Below are 17087 nucleotides of genomic sequence, written 5' to 3' on the forward strand. Positions count from 1 at the left end.
TCTGAGTTCTGTCTTCAGATACTCAGGTTCCCTTCACCCAAAGATGAGCTCTTCCTGCCAACACTAGTTATAAGATTTCAGGAAAACCGGACAATTACATACATTCTCTCCAAGATGCCGGTAGCTGAGCCCAGTGGACCAGAGAACCGCTTCAATTCACACAAGCAGTGGAGCTCTTGGCTCTGGGCCTGACTTTCACCGTCCCTGTTTGTAGATACAAAATAGTTTGACAAAACAGAGAGAAGTACAAGAGAACCTGATTCTTTCTTCCTAAAATCTGGGAATAACAGAGTAAATGAAGATTACAAACCTAGGTAAACACCAACACTTGTCTTTTATTTAAAAAAAAAAAAAAAAAAACAGAGACGTCATATAGCATTTTTTTTACCATTTTGTTTACGCCTGATAAGTTTGTAATTAGTTGGATGTTAAATCATCCCATAGGACGATTTAATAATAGATCAGGTCTATTAAAGGTTTGCTTCTCCTGGCTCTCTAAGGCTGTAGTCTTCACCTTTTTTAGGTTTAAGTTTTATACTTCTGTTTGCAATTAGTGTCAATTTGTGGGTTGTGTCCAAGACAATGAAACAGACATCAATGCAGCTGAGTTCAGGGGTGAAGTTACAGATATCGAAGGGTTTCATGTGGCTGGCACACAATTGACAATTCCAGGCAGAAAAGAGGACCCTAGAACGGATGGTTGATTTTCTGCACATACTGGCAATGTTGGCAAATGGTTCCTTCCAGCCTCTTTTCCTGGATGATCTTACCTTGCCTTTCCCTAGGCCTCATTCTGAAGTGAACACTGGTACACCACAGTCGTGAGCTCTCTGAAGATATTAACACTGCTGTCCAAACAGTTCAGTGACTAAAACTGTTATCTAAAATGAATTAATTATTTTAGAACCAAAAGCCACTAAAGTGCAGCCATTATCTTGGCACCGTGTAGATAATTATATTTACAATCCTGCAATCTATTTTAGAATGACCGACTGAGAAATGTAAAGAGATAAAAATAATATCTGTCCTAATAAGGCTACTTTTTATCAAAGGTGATTTCCTTTTATGTTAAGGCAAGATAACTTTTTACTCTTCCTGACTTCAAAGAGAAATGCATTATTCCAAATATGTTTTAAACTGTTAACATGAAATCCCTTACACATGAAACTATTAATATAAGGCTGGTCAGGAAAATGTCTAATTCTACTGGTAATAATGTCTGGCTTTAATTAGACCCTGAAGAGTAAAGGATTTAAATTCAAATCTGGCCAACATTAATTACAGAGTTCTTAATATTGTAGCATGTCTTTTTCTAAGTGTGTAGGATCTGCCCTGTGTTAAGTACAAAGAGAAATTAGCTTTGGAGACAAAGGACGGGTTATACTGGGGTGCTGTAGGTACTGATATGTGCTGTATCATACTGAAGCCCTGTCCCAAGATCCAGAGCCAAGGCAGTCAGCTCATCTGTTCCCATGTACTTGTTCCCCTTGCATGGGGCCAAAGAGATGCCCTGTGCCCCAGAAGCTCCACAGCCTGCTCAGGGGAAGAAGTCACTGTCTGCTATGTCTCTCGAGGTCCTTCATCAATCCTAACCAAGCAGCTGCTGCTGTTGCCACTACCAGAGCCCAAGTATTCCTAAATGTCCCTCCTGGACAATAGGAGGACTGATGAGGGAGCACCTGGCAGGTGCTCCCCAGAACTTTTTTTGTTTGTTTGTTTGTTTTTTTGTTTTTTTGTTTTTTTGTTTTTTTTGTTTTTCGAGACAGGGTTTCTCTGTATAGCCCTGGCTGTCCTGGAACTCACTCTGTAGATCAGGCTGGCCTCGAACTCAGAAATCCGCCTGCCTCTGCCTCCCAAGTGCTGGGATTAAAGGCGTGCGCCACCACCGACCGGCTCTTTAGGGGGTTTCTTGCTTCAATCAATGCAGATGACTCTCTTCATCAATAACCAACTAGTCAGTCAATCATCCCATCCACTGGTAGTAAATACTGTTATTAGCATATTATTAATTATACAGAATGGGTCTCATGATAACATTTTATGTATGCATGTAATTTTGGTCATATTCCCCCCATTACTGTTTCTTGTCCTGGCCCTCTGCCTCTGATGCTCTCTCTGCCCCATTAGTCCACCTTTCTACTTTGCTGTCCCTTTGAGGGAATGTGTTACCACGTGAGTTTCACTAGGGTTGCTTACAGGAAGTTTTACACAAGCATCCATGTTCACATCAGTCTTGTGAAGTGTGCTGAACACATTGAGCGCTGAGGTCCTCTTCCTGCTGCTTGTCCCCATGGCCCATCCTCAGGCAGTCTGGATGTAGCTCAGACTTCCCTGAGAATTGGTCATAGTTCATGGTCCCTTTACCTCTTGCTTTGTTCTGAAAGCCTAATAAATTAAGCTCTGGAGGAAAATGCCTTGAAATTTTTAAAATGCTGAGAAGACAGAGTTGGTTACTGGGCCTTATTCTATGCCATTAATACATTTCTGTGACTTCTAAGGAAAGGTCCTAAAAGAACTTCAAAACTGCAGACAAAACTATCATAAAACATACTTTCAATGTCAAGTGAACACACTTGGCTCCAATTTTGGTAAAGATTCAGATAATTTCAAAATGATTGTGATACACATGATAAACACATTTTACTCATTTAATATTTTACTAATTTACTTCTTACTTTATTTTAGCCAAAAATTTAAGGAGCCACTCTGGTTGCTGAAAGTCAAAAATCAGCAATTCAGAGTTATTTGGTTTAAGAAAGAAGAAACTAGGAGATCTTGTAATAGGTCACTCGCATCACACGAGACTCCTTTCCTGTGTATCAGGGTGTTCTCATGCTTTTCCAACTCCTCTATCCTGAGAAAAAAATAATTGAAAAACTGGGGTGGGAGGCAGGAAATGTGTTATAATTATCCAGATAGAGTGCAGACTTAACAGTGAACCTGAGATGGGGGAATTTGAGGGCATCCACTGGCATGAAATCAACACAACGCACATTGAACGTTAACCTTCATGGGTGAGAAGCCGAGACCCTGGCCTCCTAACCACCCCCAGAGCCAGGTTGACAAGGCTAAGAAATTGAAAGGTAATTGTAACACCCGGGGCAGGAAAATCCACAGAGCTTTCTCTTTGGAGAGATCTCAAGTCAGCAAAACCAACCGGAGCCCTTGGCCTTGGGTCCTTGTTTGTTTCAAGGCCACTGCTGTGAAGCAGCAGATTGTGCAGAGAGGAGGACTGGGGGCCATGGTGAGAGCACCAAGTGAAGCAAGCATTAGAAAGGGTAGGTGTGAAGCAGCTTCATCAGGTCTTATGGGTCTCACATACTGCAGGGGCACCCTCTACTGAAGACTCGTGGGGACGTTTGTATGGTTTTAAAGGTCAGAACTCATGAGAGGAAGTTCAAACGAGAACCATTAAAATACAGTTAAAGTACAATGACACATTTCTGTAATAAATGCCCTGGCTCATTACTTTGAATGCTAACTTAATTTTTTTTAAAACCTGAGGGAAAAAATATAATGAAAGGGTTGGACTTAGTTTTCAGAAATTCCAAGTTCTGAGATGTAGTGTGGCCTTCTTGCCTAGGGATAAAGGTCCCCAGATGAACTATACTTGGCCTCAATTTCAAGCCAGCTTTCTATTCTGCTGACAGGAGGGACGAGCTGGGGAATTACTCGCTCCTTGCTAGTTAGCTATCTGTTCTACCTCAGAACAAGCAGGATGGCCATGGTTTGGTTGACCTCTGGGTTTCCATCTCAGTAGAATTCACCACCTTTATTTTGTACTGTGACTGTAATCATAAAACACACCCATACTCAGGCTGGAATACCAGGACCAGGACCAGCAATTGTGCAGTTTATCATCTGGATTTTGACACTTTACCCCTTGATAGATATTTTCAGGGAAAAACTTAGATGTGTTTAGGATTATGAGCTTGTAATTGTTATTTAGCCAATAGAGTCCAAGATATGTACTCACAAATCATGAAGATATAAAACAATTTACACACATATTTATTTCTATTATAAAATGAACCAAAAAATGTATTAAGAAATATGACTTCAATTGGCAAAATACCTGCCATGCAATCATGAATTTAAATCCCTAGTGCCCACATAATAAAAAAGCTGGTTGTGTATGCTCATATTTGTGACCCCAGCTCTGGAAGGGGAGAGTGCAGAGTCAGGAATCTCAATGGCCAGTTAGTCTGGCCAAATCCATGAGTTCCGGGTTCAGTGAGAGACTCTGTCTCAAAGTATAAAGGTCTAGGAAAGGCAATTGATATCAACCTGTGGCTGCCACATGCACACACCCCAACAAGTACACATAACATCACACACGGTTATCCAACTGAACAGAACTAAATAGAAATAAAATAAACCCGATACTCAGTATATACTGACACTTAAAATTGGTCCACCTGTCATAAAAGGATTGTCAGTATTGAAAATCTGTGACTTCGGCAGTGTGGAGGACGGGCAGGTAAGCCTGACTCATCAGCAGGCTGTCAGTGTCACAGTTCTTGTGTGCTAAACACCCATGTGGACAAGCACTATGTGGAAAGCACGTCACAGCACCTCATGAGTTAGCCTGGGGTGAGACTGAGACTCTGGTACATGACAGTGATGCTCCCGGTCACTTTGAAAGGTGCTGGGAAGGATGAAGTTGAGCCTGAACTTTAAAAAAAAAAGTCATCATTACTGGGTAGCATGACGGGAAGTCCATATTCAGCACTCGGGGGGCTTGGATAACACAGGGAGACTCTGCCCAAAAACATAAAAGGAAGGCATGAGGGAAGAAGGAAAGAAAACAGAAAGGAAAAACCCTCAAGTGACCCCAATTTAGTGACTTTTTCTGAGGTAAATATGTTGGCATTGGGGGGTTTTATTGAGCAGAAGCTTTTTTTTTTTTTTTTTTTTTTTTTTTTTTTTTTTTATGGAATACCTAAGTATCCCAAGGAGGACTGGCAGGCAAACAGGCAAAAAAGAGTTATTTTCTGCAATAAATAAGTAAGAAAGTAAGAAAATGTCTTTTTAGTTCTTAAACGCAATAATGAAATTTTATATCTCTAGTTCCTTTCTATTTTATGAATGTCTTAATGTATAGAATAACACGTTATACATATAATGTATATTTAGTATAATTATATACAAGTCAACAAACCCTTAACAATGGACAGTCCTCATGCTTGACCTGAAACATCTGGGCCCATAAGCTGTTCTGCTCGGGTATGCGGTCTGAGTTTTATAAAAGTAATACTGATGTTAAGCTGGCCAGACATGATGAGTACTGGAGAGGGAGAGAAGAGGAGAGGGGAGGGGAGGGAGAGGGAGGGGGAGAGGGAGAGGGAGAGGGAGAACAATGTATGACTCTGTATGTGCCTGTGTCTGAGCAAAGGAGAAACAGGAAAAATTCCATTACTCACAGGATGCTTCTTCCTCATAAGGCTTGATCAGGAGTTTCCTCAAGTTGGCCCTAGATGGCTTCTGAAACATGAGAGCATTGTAATTGAACACTATGGAGTTGGGAGGGAATAATACTGGCAGGAGCCGAGTGTTCACGAGATAATATGGTCCCCATTTTAACAACCGCTTCCATTTCACATGCTCTAAGAGTAACTTACTCAGTATCCCAGTGAACGAGTCACTGAGATGGAAGGACATGCTTCAGTCATAGATGGCGACTGTCAAAGTGATGACAAGGTGACTACAGTCACCACCACATAGAGCACAGCCCAAGCTTCGGGTGGTACACAGGTGGGGTGGCGGTCAAGAAGCCAGTCAGGAAGCCTCAGAAACCAAGGAGGCTCAACCAACTCAAGGGTTTGGAAAAATCATACTATGTGGATAGGTAGATCTAGCCTCCTACCAATCCCAAACTCCAAGCAGATTTCAGATGGTCTGTGTCAACTTTTAAATATAAAACTAAGAAAAATCCCTATGGGTTTTAAATAGTGACGCTTCTGCTCTTCTGATAGAATGTTTGAAGACAATATTGTACAAGTATTGGAATGCACAGCACTGAACATAATGGAAGGAACTAGTTCTCACTGTGCACACTTAAAAGTGCACGCTCCAGCCTGAGCAGGAAGCTTTCTCCCAGGCACAGTGTTTCGGACACTGGCTCCCTAGCTGGTGGCTTGTTTTGGAAAGTTGTGGAAATTTTAGAAGGTGGAGCCTCCCTGGAGGAAATTGGGCACTGGAGGCAAGGACTGGGGTTGTATGGTCTGTGCCTGCTTATTCGCCTTCTTCCTGACTACAGATACAATGTGATTAGCCACCTCACACTGCAGTCTCTCCCTGTGCTTTCTCGCCATGATGGGTGGTAGCCCCTTTAACTGTAAGCTCAAATAAACTCTTCTAGTAAAGTGTTTTGTCACAGCAACAAGAAAAGTGACTGTGACGCTAAGTTTGAAAAGGATTGTAATATTAACAGACCAAGAAGAAGAACAAAATAGTTGGAGTTTATATTTAACATACCAATTGTTCTCATAAGTCAAAAAAATAGCAAAAGATGACCCGCTGGTTCCACACGATTCCAATAGACAAAGTGCAAAAGCCCAAACCTAAAGCAACAGCAAATCCCAATAAAACCAAATATGTCTTTCAGTTTAACACTTCATTCAAAGCAAATAAAATACCTTCTTTTTTATTTTTATGATATTCACTTCTGGTGAACGACCATTCATGAGAAAATGGTACTCATACACCTTAGGTAGAAATTAAAATTTTCCATTATTAAATTGAAAATTAAAAGCTTCAAAAACTCATGAACACAGACTTAAAGATATATCACTGTGTTTATAGGAGTATAAAATGATACACCTCTTTCAAAGCTGGGTTTCAAATCTCAATACCTCAGAAACTCTTTATATTCAGGCTGGGTTGTAACTGCATGTACCACTTTCCTAACTGTGTACCAGGGCCTGGGCTCAACTGCCAGCACAAAAAAAGAGGTTTGCACAGTTTTAACAGTCATCTTCAGTTACTAGGAAGAAAAGACGTTTCGAGGGACAGTCCGTCCTCTGTAACAGTGAGGCCCACTCACTCTTAAACCAGTGCACCACAAAGCACACGAGAGATGAAACAAACAGAGCAAAAACAACACTTACACACCCACGTTCAACTGAAGGAGACTACGTCATGCGAATCATACAATATATAGCATATTATGCATGCATTTATAGTCTTGGCCTGGAAGATATCCCTTGAAATGGAAGAAAACATAAACTAGAATCCAGGACAGAGATGGGAAGATATCTGCACGCCTTCTTCCTTGATTTCTACTTCCTCAAGGGCCCGTTACTCCAACTTCACACACGCATCACGAATGCTCACTTGTAGTGTTATTTGTCTTGCCATCTGCCTATCAAGATACTCTCTTATATACTCTTCCTAGTGTGGGCAACGCCGACATCAGAGCACAATCCCAACAGCTGCTGAGGTTCGTGCTTTATTTTTCCAGAATGAGGTTAAAAGGCTTGGGTAGCCTACTGTTTTTCTTGTGCAGTATGAATCTGTCTTTAAAAGTCATCCACTTACACTGAACATGTATGGAATGGCTCCAAAGCTCTCTTAATCCTTTCTTGGATGAGCCTGTGTGGAAGAGGTTCTTGCTTCATCATGCACATTGTCATTGATGGTGTCTATTTGGCCCTTGAAGGCAAGCCTAGAATATTCTAGCTAATACACGAGCCGGACTAGGAATCAATAATTCACAGGAACTCATTATAAGTGATTGGGAACCATAGACTTCAACTCCCCTGGAAACAAGAACTTTTTGCCTGCTGTTGACCAATAAATATCCTTACCCTCAACAGTGGGGAAACTGCTAACTCTTTCAGACAAGTGGCCCTCATTTTCTACCTTACCAGAGAGTTAAATACACCATCCCACACTCCGATAAAACTTAAGTTGTTCCCATCTGATAACTGTAAGAAGTACTCTACGTATCTTAATTTGTAGGGTTTTTTTTAATACTGAAACTCAAGGCTGTTCAGATATAACAGGGATACTGGAAATGAGGTACAAAATGCTGGAATTCAAATTAACCAATAAATATATTTTAATATATATCAGCAGGACTCTAGAGGATTCCATTAATGTTGAAAAATAGAAAGGATTTAGGTTAATTTGGTGAGAAGGCAGGTCAGAACGTTTACAACAGTGGTATAGAATTGTATAGAGATGCAAAATTTTTCAAGAGAGCAGAATTTTTTCAAAAACGCTGACTCTAGCTGTCACAGCCCTGCCTTGGCTAAATCCAGTGGAGAGATAGGAGGACTTTCTAATTTGCTTTCCCTCTATTTTAATAATAGCTGTGCATAAGTAATTTATGAAAGGCCAACCAGGCAGTGGGCAACAGAAAATTAAACTCATTTTATCTGAAAGCAGGTGGATTTCTATATATCATTAGCATGCATAGAATTCTCACAATGTTATTTCTCATACTGATGGAATGTAACCAAATAATATATGAGTTTTTTGCTTATGCACGAGTGAAATTTTTAGATAAAAGTGCCAGGCCCAATGGCAATTTTCTGCAAAACGAAAACTAATTCTGCGAAGCTTCTTATTACTGCAAAGACTCATTTGGCTTGCATTAGAGACCGACATAAGTGACTTTAGGATTTTACTAACAGATTAGATGAGATGTGCTACACACTGTAATGTCATTAGAGAATGGAACAGCCCAGCAATGCTCAGGGCAGTCAGTACGAGCACCAACGCAAGGAAATTGTTTTTCTTTATGACATAAGCTTTTGAAATTTTTTTCTCTGATTAGCATAGTTTATTTTTATGAGTATTTTTGTGGCATTTAAAACAACTTTTATTTTATACTTCCCCCAAATTGCATGCAAATTACATTTTCTCATTCAGCTTGGTTTGCTAAGTGCATTATCTATGCCTTACTCCGTGATATCACCTAGGTGGAGGGGGAACTGTATTAAGAAAACAGCTTACACAATGCACAAGTCAGAATTCTTCTAACTCACAGCAAGGCTAATCTTCATGGCTCTGGGGAATTTCTCCCATTACTACCTTTCTCTAACTCAGTGTTTGTGTGGGTTCTCCTCTCAGCCTCTAACACTATCTTCAGATCGGTTCATTTAAATGCCAAGTGTATATGAAGACCCCCAATTGTTCTGGTTAACTCCTGGTCTAACGCTCATGTACGTATGGGAAACACTCCAGTTCTTTTTATTCCGATGAGTCTTCCATTGCCAAACATTATATCTACCAAACAAAATATTTCCTGCTAAGGGAAGCAAAAATTAGAGTAGAGACAAAATACTTGTCACCTTATGACGAAGCTCAAGAAAACCTGGGAGTGTGGTGGACATGGCTTCATGCTTGGTTCTTTTAGGGTTTTCTTTTCTGGGTTATTATTTCTGGTTACAAGGTTTCATTTCTTCCTGGGTATGAGGCCAGGTGGTTATTCTCTTTCTTTTTATTTCTTTTTAAAGATCCTATGGCAGTTCATGATCACAGAAGGAAATTAATGAACGAATGAGTACATAAAACTACTTGTGCATTTGTACACATAGTTTCTGTGACACCAGAGTATGTCAGGTTGGTGTTGCTCTGTGTCCCTGGTGGAGTGATAAAGTTGAGGGCCATGAGTGACATGGAACCCCAGCTTAGGAATGTAACTATACTTCTGACTTTAGGCAAATTTCCCGTTGAGTTTTATTTCCGCATCTATAAAATGGAATAACGGATCCCTGACCTCAGAGCCTCTCTGTGCAGAATGCATGCATCTGGGCCATCCCATTGTGGCCACTCCAGCCCTGCAGTAGAAACAAGAGGCCTAACAGGTTAGAAACTGTTGCAGGTCGGTTCTGCAGATAATCTAGGTTCTTACAGAAAACTCAAAAAAGCGAACATGAAAATGATCCAAGAGTTTCTTGTCCTTAAAGCCCTGCAGACCAGTGTCGTCAATCTTCAGTGTGACCAAACCTTCTACTCTCTGAAACACAAGCTTTGTAACCAACAGCCAGGAGAGTGTCTGGCAAGTAGAAGTCATGGCAATGGGTGCACATTTCCAAGAACTTAGAAAAAGTGTGTTTCATATCTTTAAGAAAACATCACAGCACAAAAGAGAAAAACTTTGAGGTGAGTTAAGTGTATGATGAAATTTCCAGTGACTGTTAATGTCTATTTCATTCCCTGTGAAATTATAGTCATTAAAAATTCACTTCATTAGAAAATTTACTTCATTAGGGCAGTCATGTTTTTTTCCTAGTTCAACCACACTCCAGGGAATGTCCCACACCCAAGAGCGGTTAGGCCATACATTTGTTGAGAGCAGGGTGAGGGGAGGGGGTCAGCGAAGCTGGGCAAAGGCTGACGAGGGAGATGGATGGGTATCTGGGTATCTGGGACGAGTTGGGATGGATATGATCAAAATACACTGAAAGAAACTTTCAAAGAACTAACTAACATTTTACATGAAACATCCATTACAGTAAAGAATATAATGAATATTTTCTCATTACAAGAACCTCTGAGAGCACACAGCCTCCACACAGTTGCTGTCTTTAACTGAATGATCTGTTATGCATAGCCAGATAATTTGGGATGTATACATTTTACATTCTTTCAAATTGTTTTTTTATAGAAATGAGTGTGGTGTGTGTGTGTGTGTGTGTGTGAGAGAGAGAGAGAGAGAGAGAGAGAGAGAGAGAGAGAGAGAGAAAGGGGGGCTTTCAGTGCATCCTCATGCAATATGATGTAGGTTCTGTAAACGTGGGAGTTGCCTGAGCCTTCGGAGGTCTTACTAGGCCTGATAACAGTGGGCCAGAATTTAAAGAGGCTGAAGCAGCTAATCAAGCAAAGCTGCTTACTGAAGGTCCCCTGATCTCCTCTGTGAAGGTGGAGAGAGGTGGCCTGGAGAAGGGGAATTGTTCCCACCAGAACTAATCTCCTAAGGAAACAGCATAGGAGATCAGGGCTGTTTTTCTGAGGTGCAGACAGGACCCCTTGACTCACTGCACCCTCACTCCCCAAGAACTTTTCAAATATTCTTACTTACCTAGCATTCTCCCTAAGAATAGTGGTATCATCTAAACTTGTGTCAGCTAGTATATAGGCAGGTGTGTGGGTGTGACTGGGGGGATATAGAATTTCAAACAAAGTAATTGCTCACATTGTTTTTGATTGCAAATGGAGGGCAAGTAGAGATAAGATTGAAGGGGAGCTGAAACCCAAATGCCAGACTCCAAAAAAGATGGCCGTACCCCACTCCACTGCACTTGAGTTTTGCTTTCCCACTCAGAACTGACAAGAGACGCAGATGACACCAAACCTTCTGCTTTGAAAGTGTGACCATGTCTGAGCATGAACCATGGGTGATCCACAAGCCCTGTGACAGACAACTGGCCACACAAGGCTGGAGGTTTATCTGGCACTGAACAGGGAACAGGGAAGCTGTGTGATGCTGTGGGGCTACAGGAGGAGCAGGTATAAAATGGTCCATCTCACCCGACTGCAGCCAGTGACTTTAATCGTACAGTTTACCAAGTTTTCCCATGTGTCCCAGTTGATAACTGTCTCTAGGAGAAACTACTGGTGTTTAACGGCCACCATGAAACACCCTGTAAACCTAGCAATACTGATGATAATCTCAAGCCAACCTCTGGGCAAATCCCGAATGAGACACTAGACAACAGTATCCCTGCAGGACACTGTTGGGTCAAGCATATTTATAACGTTTCCTGACTCAGAAACCCCAGAGAGGCCTCTCTTCTGGGACTCAGAGGTCAGATTCACAGCAATAACCACACTCCTTATTAAACTGTAAGTTAAAAGTTGGCCTTATCTCTAACTTTGAAGTACCAGTATCTGTACTTGTTCAGAGCCCTTTGTGCTTCATTATGTGTGTTGTTGTAGCTGCCCTTTCTTCTTGAGAAAATCGGCTGATACCCAAGATAGAACACACGTGTTCCCCATGCAGGCCGCAGCGCTCAGTTCCTCAGTTGCTTTGCTGTGCATTCATCATGGAAGATCTCACACCCCGTGATGCTCAAACAATTTGATCTCAGTCAAACTGAGGGAAGCATAGACGTATTATTATACCACGGTTTGTCTCTGTCTGTGATTTGGGGAGAAGTCTAATTATTGACCTTTAAAATTGCTTAGGAATACTATGAAAATGGGCTTCGGTGTGCTTCAGGTTGATTCACTCTGGCCTCGTTCAAAACAAACAACTTCATCCTTTGAGAACGAGGCAGCGTTCCCCCTAAGTGGGACGGTGGCAAGGGCTTCCCGTCGATACATTGCCTGCAGATACAAACAGCTTAAGCTGATCTCTGTTGTCTATAGAGTAAGGGTAAAATGTTCCACCAAAATAGGTAATGACATTTTTGTATCCATAAATGTGCATGCACGACCAATTATGTGTTTGTTGTCCTTTAAGCACTGCCACCATTATTGAAACAGAAGTGCCAGCACTAATTCTTGCTGTCACAATTTCCAAAAATGAAAATAAGGCTTTTAAGTAAAATGCTAAGGTTTTCAGTGTGAATTACGTATGCTTTGCATGGCCCCAGCACAACACCCTCAGCAAAATAGCTAAACAAAAGCCTACCAGGGTTCTGGTTTCTAATCTGGTTAAGAAATACATTATAGGATTTTTTTTTTCTTTTAACTTCACAGTTAATGGAAAAGTTTTTCCTTCCCTGAAACTCAGCGAAGAGTTCAAGAAAGCTTCTTTAACTGACACAGGCTCCATCTAATTGAAGTGCCATGAGCAGACCTTGAAAACAGTGTCGTTAATCACACAGCTAAACAAACTACCTTTGATGGCACCAGCCAACCAGCCAAAGCCGTCCCCAGATGATCTCTGTGGAGTAGCAATCCATTAATAATAACCGAAGCAATGATCTTCCGGGCCAGCTCCTTTCATGCAGGCCCACTCCAGTGCTAATCTCTCAAGGGAGCTATTAGCAGCTCCAGCGTCCTTCAGAGAGGGCACTCTCCTGTTCCAACACTTCTTTCCATTGTGGCGTTATTTCTCTCTCTCTCTCTCTCTCTCTCTCTCTCTCTCTCTCTCAGTAGAGCCTTTTAGAAATTAAAATACATCTTCCAGTGACTCTAGCAGGTATATAAGGGTAAAGAAAATAAGAAATGAGTGGGAGAATAAATGAATAAAAGAGAGAAAAAAAAAACACCCTCACCTGCACAGGAAACTCACTTTGAATCCCCAAGTTGTCAGAGCCCAGTGATGCACTGATTCTAACAGTTGATAGGCTTCCTCTCCACCATCTTGTCCCTAAAAAGATGACATTTGTGTGTCTTTAAATGGCCTAACTAAATACAAATAAAATGTTATAGCATTCTGCCCCGATCCTAACGCACACGCACACGCACACATGCATAAACTAATATGCACACATAGTATACACAATAAATCCTGACATGCCATACCCAGTTTAAGCCTTCAACTCAAAGCCAACTTACGCACATCAAAGGCTGCTCTTTTGTCCTGAAGTTTTGAAAGCAAATGCCAGATATTATATAATTTTATACAAATATTCAACTTGTATCTCCAATAATAATAATAAAAAAATAAGCACATGAGTAAATAAATCCTGTTTTTCACTCTCTCCTCCATGCATCTGTGCCAGTAAGTCATGTTTTAGTTGGGCTAGAGCCATTTTTAAAAATAAATATTACATTATCAGATTGTGCTGGCTAGATTTTGTGACAACTGATACAGACTAGAGTCATTTGGAAAGAAAGAACATCAGCTGAGGAAATGCCCCCATCAAATTGGCTTGAAATGTCTATGTGGCATTTTCTTATTTAGTGTTTGATGTGAGAGGACCCAGTGCATTGTGGGTGCTGCTACCCCTGGCCAGGTGATCCTGAATGCTATTTTAAAAAGTAGACTGAGCAAGCTATGAGGAGCAAGCCACTAAGCAGCACCCCTCCATGTACTTCAGTTCCTATCTCTAGGTTCCTGCCTTCAGTTCCTGCTTTGACTTCCCTTAATGGATGTGAGTTAGGGCATATAAGGACATGTAAGGACATATAAGGACCTGTAAGGACATGTAAGCTAAAATAAACCCTTTCCTCCCCGTGGCACTTTTGGTCCTGATGTGTTATCACAGAAATAGAAACATTAACAAAGAGACAGATTTAAACAGTAAACAATAAAACTTCTTGATATCAGCACTTATCAAGGCATACTCCTTTGATCACCTTGCAACACTGAAAGTAAAGTGTTTTAAATTCTAGTCTCTGGAGGAATAGGGATATTATTGTGATATATATATATTGAGATTTTCAAAGAGGTGAATAGATGTACTTTCCTGTGCCGCACACAGAAAAGATATCATTTAGACCAGTGAAAGTCAAGAAGCAGAGAATAAAGCCTATTTGGTGAGCATTTAGGAAAGATTGGAGCTTGCCCCACCCCTGCCTCTGCCTCTAGAGAGCCAGGCTTCAGAGAGCCATGATGAATGGCCTGGTCTGCAGAGGCCGATGTGACCAAGCACCACAGCCTATCAATTTCATCAATGGAAAGCCGTCCTCCCACACACTGGAGGCTCAGCACCATAGTGGGTATCCCATCTGATACCCCTTCTGATCTCATGTTTTGCAAATGCATCTTCATGTAGCAGAGACAGGGAAGGAGCCATCACCTGGTGGTGCAGTCTTCTTAAAAGACACTCATCCTGCCATGCCAGAGCTCTACCCAGGGCATCATTTAACCTCCATTACCCCCCCCTACTCTCAAATAACCCCTCCTAGTTAAGGCTCTGATCTGACTAGGTGGGGAGCAGGAGACATGGGAATCCAAGGGAGTGTCCCGTCAACCTCCAGGATTCAGGTGCAACCCTGAATTAACTAGAAGTTTCCTTTTTTGCCGTTCACTACTTAGTAGTAGATACTCAGTCTGTGGGAAATTTTATTTTTAACTTACCTGGGTTTCTGACCAGTGCCTTTATTTCAATTCCCTTAGTTGGCTTTGTAGTCAAGCATTTAGAGTGTGAGTTGACCAACATGCATGTTTGGGCCACCTCTTAGAACATATAAAATAATATTTAATCATTTATCTCTTCTGGTTGTAGTGTTCTTTCTGGCTGCCCCCAAAGAAAGAACTGTTGCCCTTGATAAAGGTTCTTTTGAGCTCCATGTGAAAGAAAGTCTTCCTCCCAGGATCACCTGGTCTCCTGGTTTCAATCATGAACAGTGCCACATTAACACAGGAAGGGCAATAACAATAAGGAGCTATCGTGATGGGTTTGAGACATTGTGATAAGTACTTTATATGAACTTTATCATCTATTTCTAGTAAAGCCCTTTACATAAATAATGGCAGTTTATAGATGAGAAAAACCAAAGTCACATGTCTAATAAATTAAAAGGTCAAGAGATGGGTGACCACGGGAAAGTTCCCTAGAGTCACGGCTATAAACATTAGACTCTAAAGCTCATTCTTGGCAATTAAAATTCTAAGTTTCCCTCACACATACAGCCTCGCCTCTGAAAGCAATGTCTCCTTGAACTCTTGTCTCGTCACACTCGGATTTAAACTTTAAAGTACAAGACTGCAAAAAATAAAAGAAAATCTTCAAAACTAAATTCTTCAGAATGTGAACCTATAGTGACATTCACTGTAACCTATTTTTTTTTAATAAAAATCAGCTTTGCTTTGTTATTAGTGAACAGCTCTTTTAAGCTACAAGTGTAGAACTTGACCTAGTCTTTATGAGCACAGTTTCTATAACTCCAACTCAGAATTCTAAAAGAAAATTACGAGACAATGGTTGGCAACATTGACTGAAGGCCACATTGACTAGAGACATTTTTCTAAGTCCCTTACTATTCTGAGAAAGAGACAAGTTCATGAAGACTTCTACAGCTCAGAAAACAAAACCTACCAATGGCAACAATGTAGCCATTCCAGGAATTATTAAAGGAATTTTTCTCTCTCGGGGAAACTAGTTTGCCCAGAACTGGGTGCAACAGTGGGTAGAGAAAAATCAGGGAGATGTGGCTGCAGAGGCATGCCTAGAGTTTACCCAAAGCTTCAGCCAGGGAAGGGTACCAGGCCCTGCTTTTCTTCTTGACCGTTGATATATGTATTTGGGCTCCCAGTAAATTTTAACTTAAAAGAATTGATGGGTACATATATTCTGGTTACTGTTTTATTGCTATAATTTTCTTTTAAGATTTATTTATTTCATGTATGTGAGTACACTGTTGCTGTTTTCAGACACACCAGAAGAGGGCATCAGATCCCCAAACAGATGGTTGTAAGCCACCATGTGGTTGCTGGGAATTGAACTCAGGACCTCTGGAAGAGCAGACAGTGCTCTTAACCACTGAGCTCTTTCCAGCCCTATTGGTTTAATTTTAAAACTTTTATTTCCAGAGTCTTGGAAAATAGAGTTGCTTCATCTAATATCTCTCTCTCTCTCTCTCTCTCTCTCTCTCTCTCTCTCTCTCTCTCTCTCTCTCTCTCTCTCTCTCTCTCTCTCTCCCTCCCTCCCTCCCTCCCCCTCCCCTCCCCCTCCCCCCTCCATCTCCCCCTTCCCTCTCCGTGTGTGCGCGCGCGCGCGTGCGTATGCGTGTGCGTGTGCGTGTGCGTGTGTGTGTCTCTCTCTCTCTGCCTCTCTCTTGCTCTCTTGCACTCTCTCTTTTCTTTTAAAATATATTTAGTGCCTTGTGGATACAGGGCAGCTGTTTCTCAGGGACATGTTCCCGAGTCCTAGGTTCTGACTGTGGTTTTTGCACTGAGAAGGCTTGATAGTTTCAGTACAATCGGTTCTCTGCGTGCCCTAAGGTAACCTTTAGTAAGCTAACGGGGACCGCTATTAGTGGGGAAGGTATTCCAGGCGTGCGCTTGGCCTTCATAGTTTTCTTTGTGTAGAAATTCTCATCCTTCTGTCTGCTGGTCCGTGGCTAAATTTGAAAGTGTAGTCTCTACTGACTCAGGAAAAAGACACAGGAAAATAAAGAAAACAGAAAACGTGACCCATTCTTAGTGTGTAGGCCAGAGGGCTCTGATCTCACCAACTGAGACCCATATACTCCTTGGAGAAGTTGAACTTCACATGAAAACACTGGTCTCGAGAACT

This window comes from Arvicanthis niloticus, chromosome 4 (genome assembly GCF_011762505.2).
Source record: "Arvicanthis niloticus isolate mArvNil1 chromosome 4, mArvNil1.pat.X, whole genome shotgun sequence".
NCBI lineage: Eukaryota > Metazoa > Chordata > Mammalia > Rodentia > Muridae > Arvicanthis > Arvicanthis niloticus.